Source organism: Triturus cristatus, chromosome 8, assembly GCF_964204655.1.
Source record: "Triturus cristatus chromosome 8, aTriCri1.1, whole genome shotgun sequence".
Classification (NCBI taxonomy): Eukaryota; Metazoa; Chordata; class Amphibia; order Caudata; family Salamandridae; genus Triturus; species Triturus cristatus.
In genome coordinates this window covers 1,229,711,979-1,229,724,077 of record NC_140591.1, presented here as the reverse complement: position 1 = coordinate 1,229,724,077, position 12,099 = coordinate 1,229,711,979, and the positions used below count along the sequence as shown (strand labels likewise).

General features: G+C 50.4%; 1 long non-coding RNA gene across 1 annotated transcript in view; it reads right to left on the bottom strand.

Annotated features, from left to right (window-relative positions):
• The window catches only part of LOC146805641 (uncharacterized), a 438,136-nt gene extending 428,299 nt beyond the window's left edge, over nt 1-9,837 (bottom strand). Inside the window, exon 1 of the long non-coding RNA XR_014967486.1 lies at nt 9,684-9,837. This is a non-coding gene — a long non-coding RNA (uncharacterized LOC146805641). The remainder of the gene's footprint in view (nt 1-9,683) is intronic.
• Between the last annotated feature and the right edge of the window lie 2,262 nt (nt 9,838-12,099).

Below are 12,099 nucleotides of genomic sequence, written 5' to 3'. Positions count from 1 at the left end.
TGACTTATATGTCTTGAAAAGGAAGGCTTGGGCCTGGCAAAAGGTTTATTTTACCAGGTTGAGATGGCAGTTTAAACTGGACACACAGGCTCTACAGTGGAAGGTCTTAGACGTTTTTAAAGGGCTACTTAAATGTGTGGCACAATCATGCTGCAGGCCCTCCAGTAACATTTAATTTACATGTACAGGGTGCATATAGTACCATTTTACAAGAGATTTATAAGTAAATTAAATTGGGTATAAGCCAATATTATCATGCTTAGAGGAGAGATCATATGCACTTCAGCACTGGTTAACAGTGGGAAAATGCTCACAGGCCAAAGGCCACCGAAAACTAGGTCAAATGGAGGAGGAAGGTAAAAGGTTGGGGAGAAAACCACCCTAAGGCTGACAGGTCTAACAATCGGCATGCCTTTTTAGACTTGTACAAATTCAGTGTATTAACACTATAGCTAGTTTAATTTCCAGGGCAAAATTGAGACTTTGTTGCACATTCCTAATGTGGGCAGTACCAGTGGGGTCACCTCAAGTAAACTGCCTGGAGCATATGTGTTAGCATGGAGGAGAGTGAGGGAGGAACCAAAATTAAGAATTGGGGTCGGCGGGGGCACATACGCTAAGGCAGTGGGGCATTGCACCCCCCCCCAAAACAGCAGGAAAATAAAATAAAAAAAACAATTGTTTTATTTCTCCTTTCCTGTCATATTGGGGCGGGGCCTGGAGGGTGACAACACTGAGGGTGAGTGGTGTGTGCACTTCCTTCACTGCACATGACGGTTTGTCCAACCGTCTCAGGCAGGCCCAACTGTGTTGCACAGTGAAGCTCTGCCCAACCTCATAAGCATTGCTGGGGTTGGAGAGAGCAGGCACAGACTCCCAATCTGTACTGGAGCACTAATCAAGAGCACTCAAGCCAATCATAAAGGTGCACTAATGTGAGAGCAGCTTCAGGATTGGCCGCAGAGCAGGCTTGGATCCTGTGCCTAAAGAATAGAAAAGAGCAGAGGAGTGTGACGCAGGACCCAGCCGTCTGAAGGCAAGTTTTTTTTTTAAATTATTATTTTTCACCCCTCACCTCCGGTCATGATCCCTATGCCCCCCTCACCCTCCCTGCCGGCCCCACCACTCTTAGCAAACACTGACCACTACTGACTGGGCTGAACAATCATATTATCGGGGGTCTCTGTATTTTTAGTCATGTACTTTTCTTACCTTGCACCTACCTCCTCCTGAAAAGCCTTGGACAGCTCGACTCACGCACCACGGCAGTCAAATGCTGAAGGTCTAGTACTTGGCCTCGTGACTCAGGAACCATAGCAGGTCGGAACAAGAACAATTCCCATGGCTGGACCCAGTAGCCCATGCTTGCCCCAGGGCCCTCTGAAAGGGGTCATGACAAACATGAATGTGTCGAACATTCCTTGAAATAGGGTGCTTCTAATCAGACAGCTGATTTAAATTGGAGATATTTTTAATACCTCTAAAAATGGTTAATTTTTTATAGGTATTTGGGAATGTTGCATCTTGAAGCCTTGATAATTAATGATGCATGCTCTTTTGACAGCCCATGTGGCTGCTGCAGCCATTTCAGTGATGTTAAAACTGAATTAAGTGTTCCATTTCAGAGTACCTAAAAAACTAACCTGGCAGTCGTGTGAAATATAACTTCAAGGAACCCAGGCTCTTTTCTGGAATGCCAGAGAGATGAGGTTGAATGATGCTGCATAAGGATAAGTGATGTAGCTGAGTATTTGAGGAGATCTACATCTGAGATCTGAGTCTAAGTGAGTAAGGAGCTTCTATGGTGATGTAATGAAAATGAGCATAGGTGCTGGGTGACGATGGGTGTGGCTGAGTCCTTAAGATAGTCATAAGTACAAGCAACAAATGACGTTCTGGAGACCTATATGGCAACAAGATGAGTTTGGTTGAATAAGAGTGAAGATGAGAATTATGGAGTAAATGGGGCATTAGAAAATAAAGTGCTAATGAACTGAAGAGCAGAAAGTATCGGTGACATGAGTTGTTGTCAAAATGAAGGAACGAGTATTAAAGTACCTGAGAATGCTTACTAAAAGACTCACATATGACACGGATTGTTATTTTTGGCACAAAAAGCTTGAACTTGTATATAAATTATATTGACACTGATAAAGCACATGGTGTGAAAACGTGAACAGTCAGCCAAAAAAAGGCGAAGGATCAAATATATATAAATATATAAATAGGATAAAATATTTTGCTACGTTTCTTGCACTACGAATAGTGATATTTGACATGTATGAGTGCACCTATGACTTGTGTAGTTGAGGACACCTCCAATTATATAATGCCTCAACATGTTCTGGTTGGCTGGGCGGATATCCCATTGTATAAAAGTGTGACAAGTGAGGAACGTAAGAGTAGGCAAATGATTACAAAACATAAAATACTTGTCAGCCTGTATCTGCGCCCTACTCCGTAGGGCATTTCCGAACGTGCAAGCAGTGGTGGAGGCAAATGGCGCCACTGATAGGAAATCGTTAAAGTGTTCCATGCTGCAACTTTGTTTTGCTGTCATTCCATTCTACTGCACTGTATCTCAGCTGACATCAACAGTAACATAGTTATACAATCACACTGACCCTCTTCTAATCTAGTTATTCACCTAGAGTGCTGGACTGCCTGCGGTATCTCCCAGGAGAGGAAGCTGCATACGGGGACGAAGGAGGCAGAAATGTCCAATACATCATGTGCGGAAAGGTTCTTAGAATCAAGTGAACCGAGGGGTGCACCGACCTAACCCCGTCCAGGCGGCGAGCACTCCCTCCCCGCTCCCCCCTGTTTGTTGCCATCGCTGCGCGCTTTTCCCTTAATCAGCACTTGACCACTTCTTGGTGCCTGAAAAGGTCGCAGTTTTATTTTTTTTTTTTTTTTTTTTTTTACAACAAGCATTTTGTAACAGGAAATCTTCATATTTCAACTTTCAACATTCATGGTCTTATTATAGCCCTTCAACGACCATGTTTCACTTCTATCTATTGTTCATTCTTTTCTCTGTTCACATTCTGGACCCAGCCGCCCCAATTGCCCGGGAGGGGAGGGAGGGGCCCCAATCCCTGTGTTTCGATTCACGGGTCTAGGCTTCAACCTGCTACCGATTTGTAGGGTGTCCCTTTCTGGGCATGCCCGGGCTGCAAGTGCCGTCCCGCTCGTCCTGTATCCTTTCGGGGCCCTCCCTTCTCCCAGGGGTCTCTGCCGTTTGGCATCCCAAGGACCTTACTTGAGCATCTACTCTATTTTCTTGCGGCTGGGTCCTTGTCATCTTCTCCGTCTGTACCCCTGCCGTGAGGCATCCCCGGGGTCCTGCGGGAGTGTCATCTCTGTTCTTTCTCCGGCGGCACGCCGCCCAATGGCTCCCCCAGTGCCCCTGGCGTGAGGCATCCAAGGACACTGTGTGAGCCTTTCATCTATCTCCTAGTACTTTCGTTCTCTACTAGGTTCCTCGTGTCAGCTCCGCTACCCTTCCCCCCCTACGGCTGCGACGCCCGTATCCATAGGTGTGGGTGGGTGGGCTTCTTCTTCTTCTTCTTAGCGAGGGGGAGCCTTGCAATTGAATTTCCTGGGCCGTTGGGGCCCCTTTTAATATCCCCCTTGCCTACCTTTCTCGCCCCCTGATTGGGGGTGGGAGCTTCCTTTGTTTCTGGGCCTATCATGCCCTCCCCGGCTTAGCCGGGTTTTCCTGATTGCGGGGGCGTGGCATGGAGGGGTCCCGCCGCCGGCCGGCGTTTTACCCTAGGCCTCTATTGGGTCCGGCTTTGCCTTCCCCGGCCTGGGTCCTAACCCCGTCCAGGCGGCGAGCACTCCCTCCCCGCTCCCCCCTGTTTGTTGCCATCGCTGCGCGCTTTTCCCTTAATCAGCACTTGACCACTTCTTGGTGCCTGAAAAGGTCGCAGTTTTATTTTATTTTTTTTTTTTTTTTTTACAACAAGCATTTTGTAACAGGAAATCTTCATATTTCAACTTTCAACATTCATGGTCTTATTATAGCCCTTCAACGACCATGTTTCACTTCTATCTATTGTTCATTCTTTTCTCTGTTCACATTCTGGACCCAGCCGCCCCAATTGCCCGGGAGGGGAGGGAGGGGCCCCAATCCCTGTGTTTCGATTCACGGGTCTAGGCTTCAACCTGCTACCGATTTGTAGGGTGTCCCTTTCTGGGCATGCCCGGGCTGCAAGTGCCGTCCCGCTCGTCCTGTATCCTTTCGGGGCCCTCCCTTCTCCCAGGGGTCTCTGCCGTTTGGCATCCCAAGGACCTTACTTGAGCATCTACTCTATTTTCTTGCGGCTGGGTCCTTGTCATCTTCTCCGTCTGTACCCCTGCCGTGAGGCATCCCCGGGGTCCTGCGGGAGTGTCATCTCTGTTCTTTCTCCGGCGGCACGCCGCCCAATGGCTCCCCCAGTGCCCCTGGCGTGAGGCATCCAAGGACACTGTGTGAGCCTTTCATCTATCTCCTAGTACTTTCGTTCTCTACTAGGTTCCTCGTGTCAGCTCCGCCACGCTCCCTACGGTTTTTCGATCGGAGGGAGCTCCCCCCTTCGCTCGGCCTAACCTCGCTACCTACTCGCCACCTCCTAGCTCGAATATGCCCACGATGTATCGCGTGAACTTGTCTCTTCCTGTCCCCGTGTGGTATACCCCCTAATCTAGATGTTGCCCTGGCTACTACCAGTTTTATGCCCCCGTGCTGCCTGACCTCCACGCTTTGTCCCTGATGGTGTTCAGCGCTCGTCAGGATTTTTACCTATGCCCTCTGGCTTCGCCTCCTCTAGCCATGCTTGCTGCGTGGCGCAGGTATGCTGGGCTAACTGATCGTAACTGACATCGGGGAGATTGGGGGAGCCCTCCCCTAGCCTAAACGCGGCTTCCCCAGGGTCTTAACTTGCCATCGCCCTGACCGCGGGTAGCTTTTGCACTGCCCTGTCCGGGTTTTGCTCTTTTCGAAACTTATGATATTTAATATGACCACAACAATTGGGTTGACCTGCGCACCTCAGGGACACATCGCTATCATCTCGTGTATGCCCCACTGTTGCTGCCACCGCCGCTATGCGTATTTTTTTTTTTTTTTTTTTTTTTTTTTTGGTCTGTTTTCTCTTACCAACTCGTCTTGTACCTGCAGGGATTTGCAACTCACAGATCTTTGTTTCGCATGGAAAGTGCTAGCACCTCCGCTGGACACTATACATCTGGTTTGTTCTAGCTAAGGAAGGTCTCCCCGGAGCCAACTCTCCCTGTGTACTCCATGCAATTGCGTTTATCTCTGCTAGTTGGGCAACTTAATCTGGTGGTACAGGTTGAGTCTTTTCTGAACGGTAATTTGTAAGGTACTGGGACTTGTGAGGTGGTCGGGTCATTTGTCACGGCTGTGCTAAACCAGCATGGGATTTGCTGTCAAGCTTCCCATCTCAGGTGCTTGAGGCTGGCCTTGGTAAGCCGGCCACCCTTTGAACCCTGCTATTTATCTACTGGAGGTGGACGGATTGGTTGGGCCTCGCGCCTCTGCTGGAGCAGAGCAGAGCGGGCACCTTGCGGCATAGTGCCGACATAAACACTCTTGATTCTGGGAGCCCGCCTGTCACAAGCCAGACACAGGTCTCAGTTCACGATCGCATTCCTGGCACCTCTATACTTGCATCTGCCAGGGAATGTTTGTCCCCAATCTACCAAAATCCCGCTCCCGTCAGACGAATAAATCCTTGTCATCACACAGCAAGTGGGTTCAAGTGGGTTCAACAATTCAAGACGCCTCTGCATGCCCGGAGACCCGAAAGTTGTCAACGCTTCATTCGTTAGGCCACTCCTCACCCCCTCGATCAATCTCAGCGCATGGTGGTCTGCCACCCTCTTGGCACTGCCTTGTTCTCCGGGTGAGTCACCCTCCCCATGTGCTAACCCGGGGCCCCGTGCACCTTTAGTGCCCCTGTGTACAGCTGGGGGGGCGTAGTAAACCCCCCCCCTCATGGTCCGGCCTATATCTGGCCTAAAAGTCAATTCCCTGCCCTCGAAATCGCCATGTGCGCGTTTATCGCCTTAAGCGCGGATCTTTCTACTTGGAGGAGACCCCCGCTGTCGCCGCGACTCCTGCGCGACGGTGCCCGGGCACGGGGAGATTCGCGGCGTCTGCGGCCCTACCCGAATTCCTCTGCACCAAATGCGACCGAGGGGGTGTACTCCCTGTTCTTTGCATACCCTGGGAGCTGGGGGAGCGGCGCCACAGGCTTTCGAATCGGTCTTGGGAACTTAGGTGCAGCGACCGTCTCCACCGTCAGGACCCAGGCAAAGGAGGCTCCCAGCCAAACAGGGAACCCAGCTAAAACAGGAGGTGCCAGAGGATTGCATGCCCCCCCCCCCCCTCCCCCGGGGCATGGAAGGTTGGGACGGAAGGGTCACGCAGGCACGAGGCTCGCGGCGCCGAAAGCAGTGGTATCGAGACGGGTTGCCCCCCCACCCACAGCTCCAGTGCTGGGGAGTCATCCTGCCTGCTCCCCTTTCAGACGTGCAAGGACCGGGACTGGGCGACAGCGACCGATGAAGGAACTGGTCGGCGCCGCTTTTATAAGAGGGCAGCGACCCCTGCAGCGACTAGGTGCACCGGAGGGCCTCTCAACACACCGCCACGTCCCAGAAGGCATGACAAGAGTGGCCCACACCCGCAGATGACCGCGGAACTAGTGGAGGTGTGACACGGCAGGCGCAGGGGGAGCTGGGACGCCACTGGGTGCTCAGCTGCCTTTCTCACCCCTGGCCTGCAATATCGGTCGGCGCCGGAGTCACAGAGCGATGCGAAGTTTCCAGGGTGCCTGGGGGGAGTTCTGATGCTGCATCAGGAGCAGCAGCGGCGACCTCGGGCCGGTGGGGAGAACAAGGGTCAGAGCCTACATCCCACAGCTGCAGAGCAGGTGTGCCCAGTAAGCATCAACTCTGCAGGGGCACTGTTACGTAGGCTAAAAAGTCTGGGGTGCGATATTAATCTTGCCTGCTATGTCTGGGTGGGGGTTGTCAAGCAGCTGGGTTATTGCCTTGATATGGGTAGCGAGACTCAAATGCGAAGTTGGTAGGCTCGTCCACACACGCAGAGGTCAGAGCGCCCGGCGCAATGAAGCTAGGGTTATCTCTTTTCCCTGGTAGATGGTGTGTGCCTCAAGGCAGCGCCATGTTAGCTAGCGCTCTGCCATCCAGGAATGCGTGCGTGGAGGGAGATCGGTGTTTGTACGGTTGGCGTTCTGCCTTAGTAAAGGTATTGACGCGGTTAAATATGCCTGCTGTAACGAACGTGTACCACGTAGAGAACAGACTGCCTATAATGTAAACAGCTCAGCCGATTACTGCCTCCCAAAGAGGCGTTTTTAAGTTACTCGCCATTTATAACTTAAAGTCCCAGTAACGAACTGTGAGCTATTAACTCCCCTCCCCGAACTGCATATCCCCCGCAAAACATACATTGTCTCTGTGTAATGCGTGAGTGCCGCCAGGTGCTCGGACCTCCCCCACCGCTATGCCGGCGCTATATAACTAATTCAATTCCTCTGCGAGCAGAGGCGCAACCAGAGCCACATTTCGGGGGTGGCTGAGCAAAAATTTCGGGGGTGGCTGAGCAAAAATTTCGGGGGGGGCTGAGCAAAATTTTCGGGGGGGGCTGAACTTTAAGCAATAGGCAGAGTGGAGCTGCAGGGGCTCTTAGAAGGGCTGACACAACAGCGAGGCCTCATTAACATGCAAATGGTCTTGTAAAGACCTGTGAAGTGCTCGGGTGCGGCTTCTTTTGTGCCCGGGAAGGTGTCGCTGCCACACACGACGGGGGGTGGCTGAAGCCCCGTGAGTCCAATGGGTGTTGCGCGCCTGTCTGCGAGCGTGTTGTTATGGTGACTTGGTCACTGTTCAGGGTGCTAGTAAGCTCTTAACCTCCATCCCGGAACTGCCTATAAACCGCAAAGTATACATTATACTTTCCTTCATTTGTGTTTCTAAACGGGTTACTTTTTTTTTTTTTTTTTTTTTTTTTTTTTTTTTTTTGCCGCAATTCTGCTTTTCCAAATTGCTTTGGTTGTACCCTGGCTTCGTGCAGCCCCGCTCCTTACCTCACTCGCTTACTTTTACTTTCGGGCTCGTTAAGGGGGCACCGCCGCCCGCGCCAGTCTTCCGCCTTTTTGGGGGCACTGCCGCCCGCACCGACCCCCGCGTGGTCCTGCCGTGATTTTCCGCCAGTTGCTTGCTCGAGATTTGCCAACCGCATATGTCTTCTTACAATAGAGGGGCCCTTGTGTAGACAGGACTGCTCGGAGCGGAGGAGGAATGGTATCTATCCCAAAGATAAGATATTTCCATGGATTGCCTCGTGATTGCTTACTTGAGCCCACTGTGCTTGCTCCCTGTGCCTCCGGGTGGCACCAATCCCGCTCCTCGCCCAGGTCATTGCTCCTGTTGCTCCGGGCACCGCCGTATTGGCTACAAGTGCTCGTGTGTCCTGAAGCTGTGGTGTACACTGCCCGTCTCTCGACGACAGATGGGACGGGGGTGATCGCTGCATTTTCTCCTTCCACACAACCGCGCGAAATGCCAGGTAGCGTCCTTGCGTCCTCTTCTCCGGTCGGGTGGGCTTCCCCCTCCTAACCCCCGCTGCCGTTGTTCCCTTCGCTCTTCCACCATTATGAAGGAAGGTTGTGAGGTCCTGCTGCAGTGCATGTACAGTCTCGGCTTCGGAGCAGAGCGGCACTGACCTGGAACAAAGGACTAGCGCACTCGTGACTCCGCGATTCCCCGCGAGGCCCTTTGGACACATCGCGTGCATCAGCCGCTGCCGGTGAAGGGAAACCCGATGCCCCTGCCTCTTCCGCTCGGATACTGCCGGCCGGCGTGGAGGCTCTTGCACCTGCTGCTCCCATTCTTCTGCAGTCCTCCTCGCGTGGGAGCGCGGCCCCATTGGCCGGAAAGTCGCCTTAGCCCTGCTGGTGTTTGGCGCGAAAGCTCCGCAGGTACGTCCAGTCCTTCTTCTTCTTCTTAGCGAGGGGGAGCCTTGCAATTGAATTTCCTGGGCCGTTGGGGCCCCTTTTAATATCCCCCTTGCCTACCTTTCTCGCCCCCTGATTGGGGGTGGGAGCTTCCTTTGTTTCTGGGCCTATCATGCCCTCCCCGGCTTAGCCGGGTTTTCCTGATTGCGGGGGCGTGGCATGGAGGGGTCCCGCCGCCGGCCGGCGTTTTACCCTAGGCCTCTATTGGGTCCGGCTTTGCCTTCCCCGGCCTGGGTCCTTTTTTGTGAGCTTTCATTATCCGAAGTCATATAAAAAGGAAAACAGCGCAGTATCGTCATAGGCAGTAAGTAACACATTGACGTGGCTGAAAAAGTTTGCTAAAATAGAGTTGTCCACAACACATTCAATGGCAATGTAGATTAACTGTATGCCTCTATTTACCAACCTCTTGTTGCCCGCAACAAAAACATATACGACATGAAAAACGTAAGCACTGCAAATAGCTTAAAATACTGGAGAATGCACACCCATGAAGCCACAGTGGAAGGGTGTATATTCCTGGGCAACTGATCAGATGCTGTTTCTGCTACAACGTATTTATTTTCAGAGATTTACTCTACAGAGAACACACACACAAGAAGCGTAGGGGAAAAAACATGAAAGACTTACTGTTCACAGCATCAGGACCAGTGATGGGGACAGCTCCGAACAGCCTCTCCGTGAGCTCCGCTGCTCTCATCCACCCCAGTTATTGTTGCCTAATGAAGGTGAGCGTCTGTGGGAAGCAGAACTGCCCGTAGCCGCGCAGGAGGGCAGCAGAGTACGCGGCACAGTTCTCTCATCCCCGTTCGTGGACGTACACAGCTCAACTAGCAGGTCTGAAGCTACGGCACGCACAGTGGGCGAGGCTTCTCGCCAGCGCCTCATCGAAGGGGCGGGGCGACGGGGGTGCGTGAGGGTGGGTTAGGGTGAAACGCACAGCCAATGCCTGGAAGGGCAGCTTGGGAGCCTTTATCTGTAAATTTCAGCAACGTGCTCCTGTAGTTAGCTGCTCGGTTCAGAGGTCTGTGGTAAGCAGGCACTCCACCAAAAGGCCAAGAAGACTCCATTTGAACAAATGCCCCAAGGAAATTCAACCCCTTCTTTTTATGTGAAGAAGGGCCGAATGTTTGTCAGAATGCGCTTCTATTTCATTAAATTACGTCAGAAATGTACTGTGATTGTCAAGAGCTTCTTAGTCGGCGACTTTCTCATTTTCCTTTTGCAATCACCCATATTTGTTCGCCCCTTTCTTTCAAAATGATAGTTTTTGCACATTCCCAAAATCACATTCCTCACTCACTCTAAGCGTGTGGGGGTGTATAGGACTCCCGCCACACAGTAACATTCTAGCTAGGGATTAACAGGGCTGTACTGGGAACCAAAAAAACAGCCCTTACAAAAAGACTCACACCAGCTTTGCTCCCTTCCTCCCTCACTCTCTTCTGGAGCCCCTCTCTCCCCCATCCCCGACTGCTGTCCTTACCTGCAGTGCTGGAATTGGGAACACGTTACTCCAGGAACCCATACATTGAGGGACAAGGTGTGACAACAAAGGGGGTAGAGTCAGGGGGGCTGAAATCATGAAAAGCAGTCTTACAGACAGAACACTTATACATTTTTTTAAACTCTGCCACAAATTTTCAACAAGGAGAAACGTGACAGTAAATTCGTTCTGGCTTAATTGGTTGGAAGCACTGCATTTTAGGTAGGTAGGTAAAGCTTTATTCGATAAAAAATATCATAAAAGCACAACATACAATACAAGTTAAAAAGGATCAAGTAAAACATTGACGAATAAAAAGAATTGATCATAAATGTATCTAAAAATGGACTATGTCTCAGAATAAGACACTATATACAAAGAGACACAAATTTCATTGTAAAAGGATTGGTAGAAAAGGATAAAAACCGGACCTCAACAACATTTCAATGTGCAAAAGTGGCAAGTTTTTTTTTTCTCAACAGCCAAGCGCAACCAAGATACTTGGCCAATCCACATACTACAATAAGAGACGAGGTATCTGTTTTTAAAATACGCAACACAGTTACATAGTCTCTGGAGCCCAGAATTCTGCAAATTGGTCTCAGCCACTTGGATCTCACTCTTCTGTAAGTGTAGCAGGCAAAAAGGAAATGGGGAATAGTCTCCTTCGGAGATGCACAACCTGGGCAACCAGATGATATGCTTATCTGACCCTTTCAACTAGCCGTGACGGAGTTGAGAGGTAAGGTTCCTAATCTGAATCTCACATACAATGATCTATCCAGTGGAATCTGGATAAAATCAAGATATGGTTCCAATTTGCAAAGTGTCTTGTGCTCAAAATAAGCCTCAGTCAGCTTCCCCATATTAGCATTTCTTAACTCTCTATCATTAACCCATCTCCAATATGCCTTCTTGAGATCCAATTTTGAAGGGGGTGTCTGAGATTCCCAACAGTCTTCGTATCCAATTTCTCTCAGCAATTGTCTTACATAGGAGATCCATTTTATCCTCTTCCCAGTGTCAGCTAGTGTGAGTTCGCTTAGGGCTGCAGCATACTTAGCAAGCTCCGGTGTCCTTCGTAGTCTTGCCCAGAATAATAAAGGTCGAAGTCTTGCAATGTCCTGAATAGAATGTCTGCCTAGATCATAAAACAGTGGTTTTAATGGAGTTGATGTGGGAAGAGAAATAAGATCCCTCATGAATTTATTCTCAGACTTAACTAGCTCATGGATACTTTCGTGACCCCAAATTTCAGCTCCATACATTGTGCAGGATAATGCTTTGGCCTCATATACCACAAGGGCCGGGGCCACTGGTCTGCTCGTAGAGAGATGTTGTTCTCTAATAATGGCACCAGAAGCCCTCTTGTGGCATAGGAGCATCTTAGTTAAGTGAGGACTCCACTTCATCCCTTTCACGATCCAGATACCCAAATAATCGAAGGAGTCCACAATATCTAACGGGTTGCCTTCCAAAGTAAAAACATTTCTAAAACGTCTTGGAGGATTAATTACCATTAATTTGGTTTTCTCAGTATTTATAGTCAGGCCATAGGAC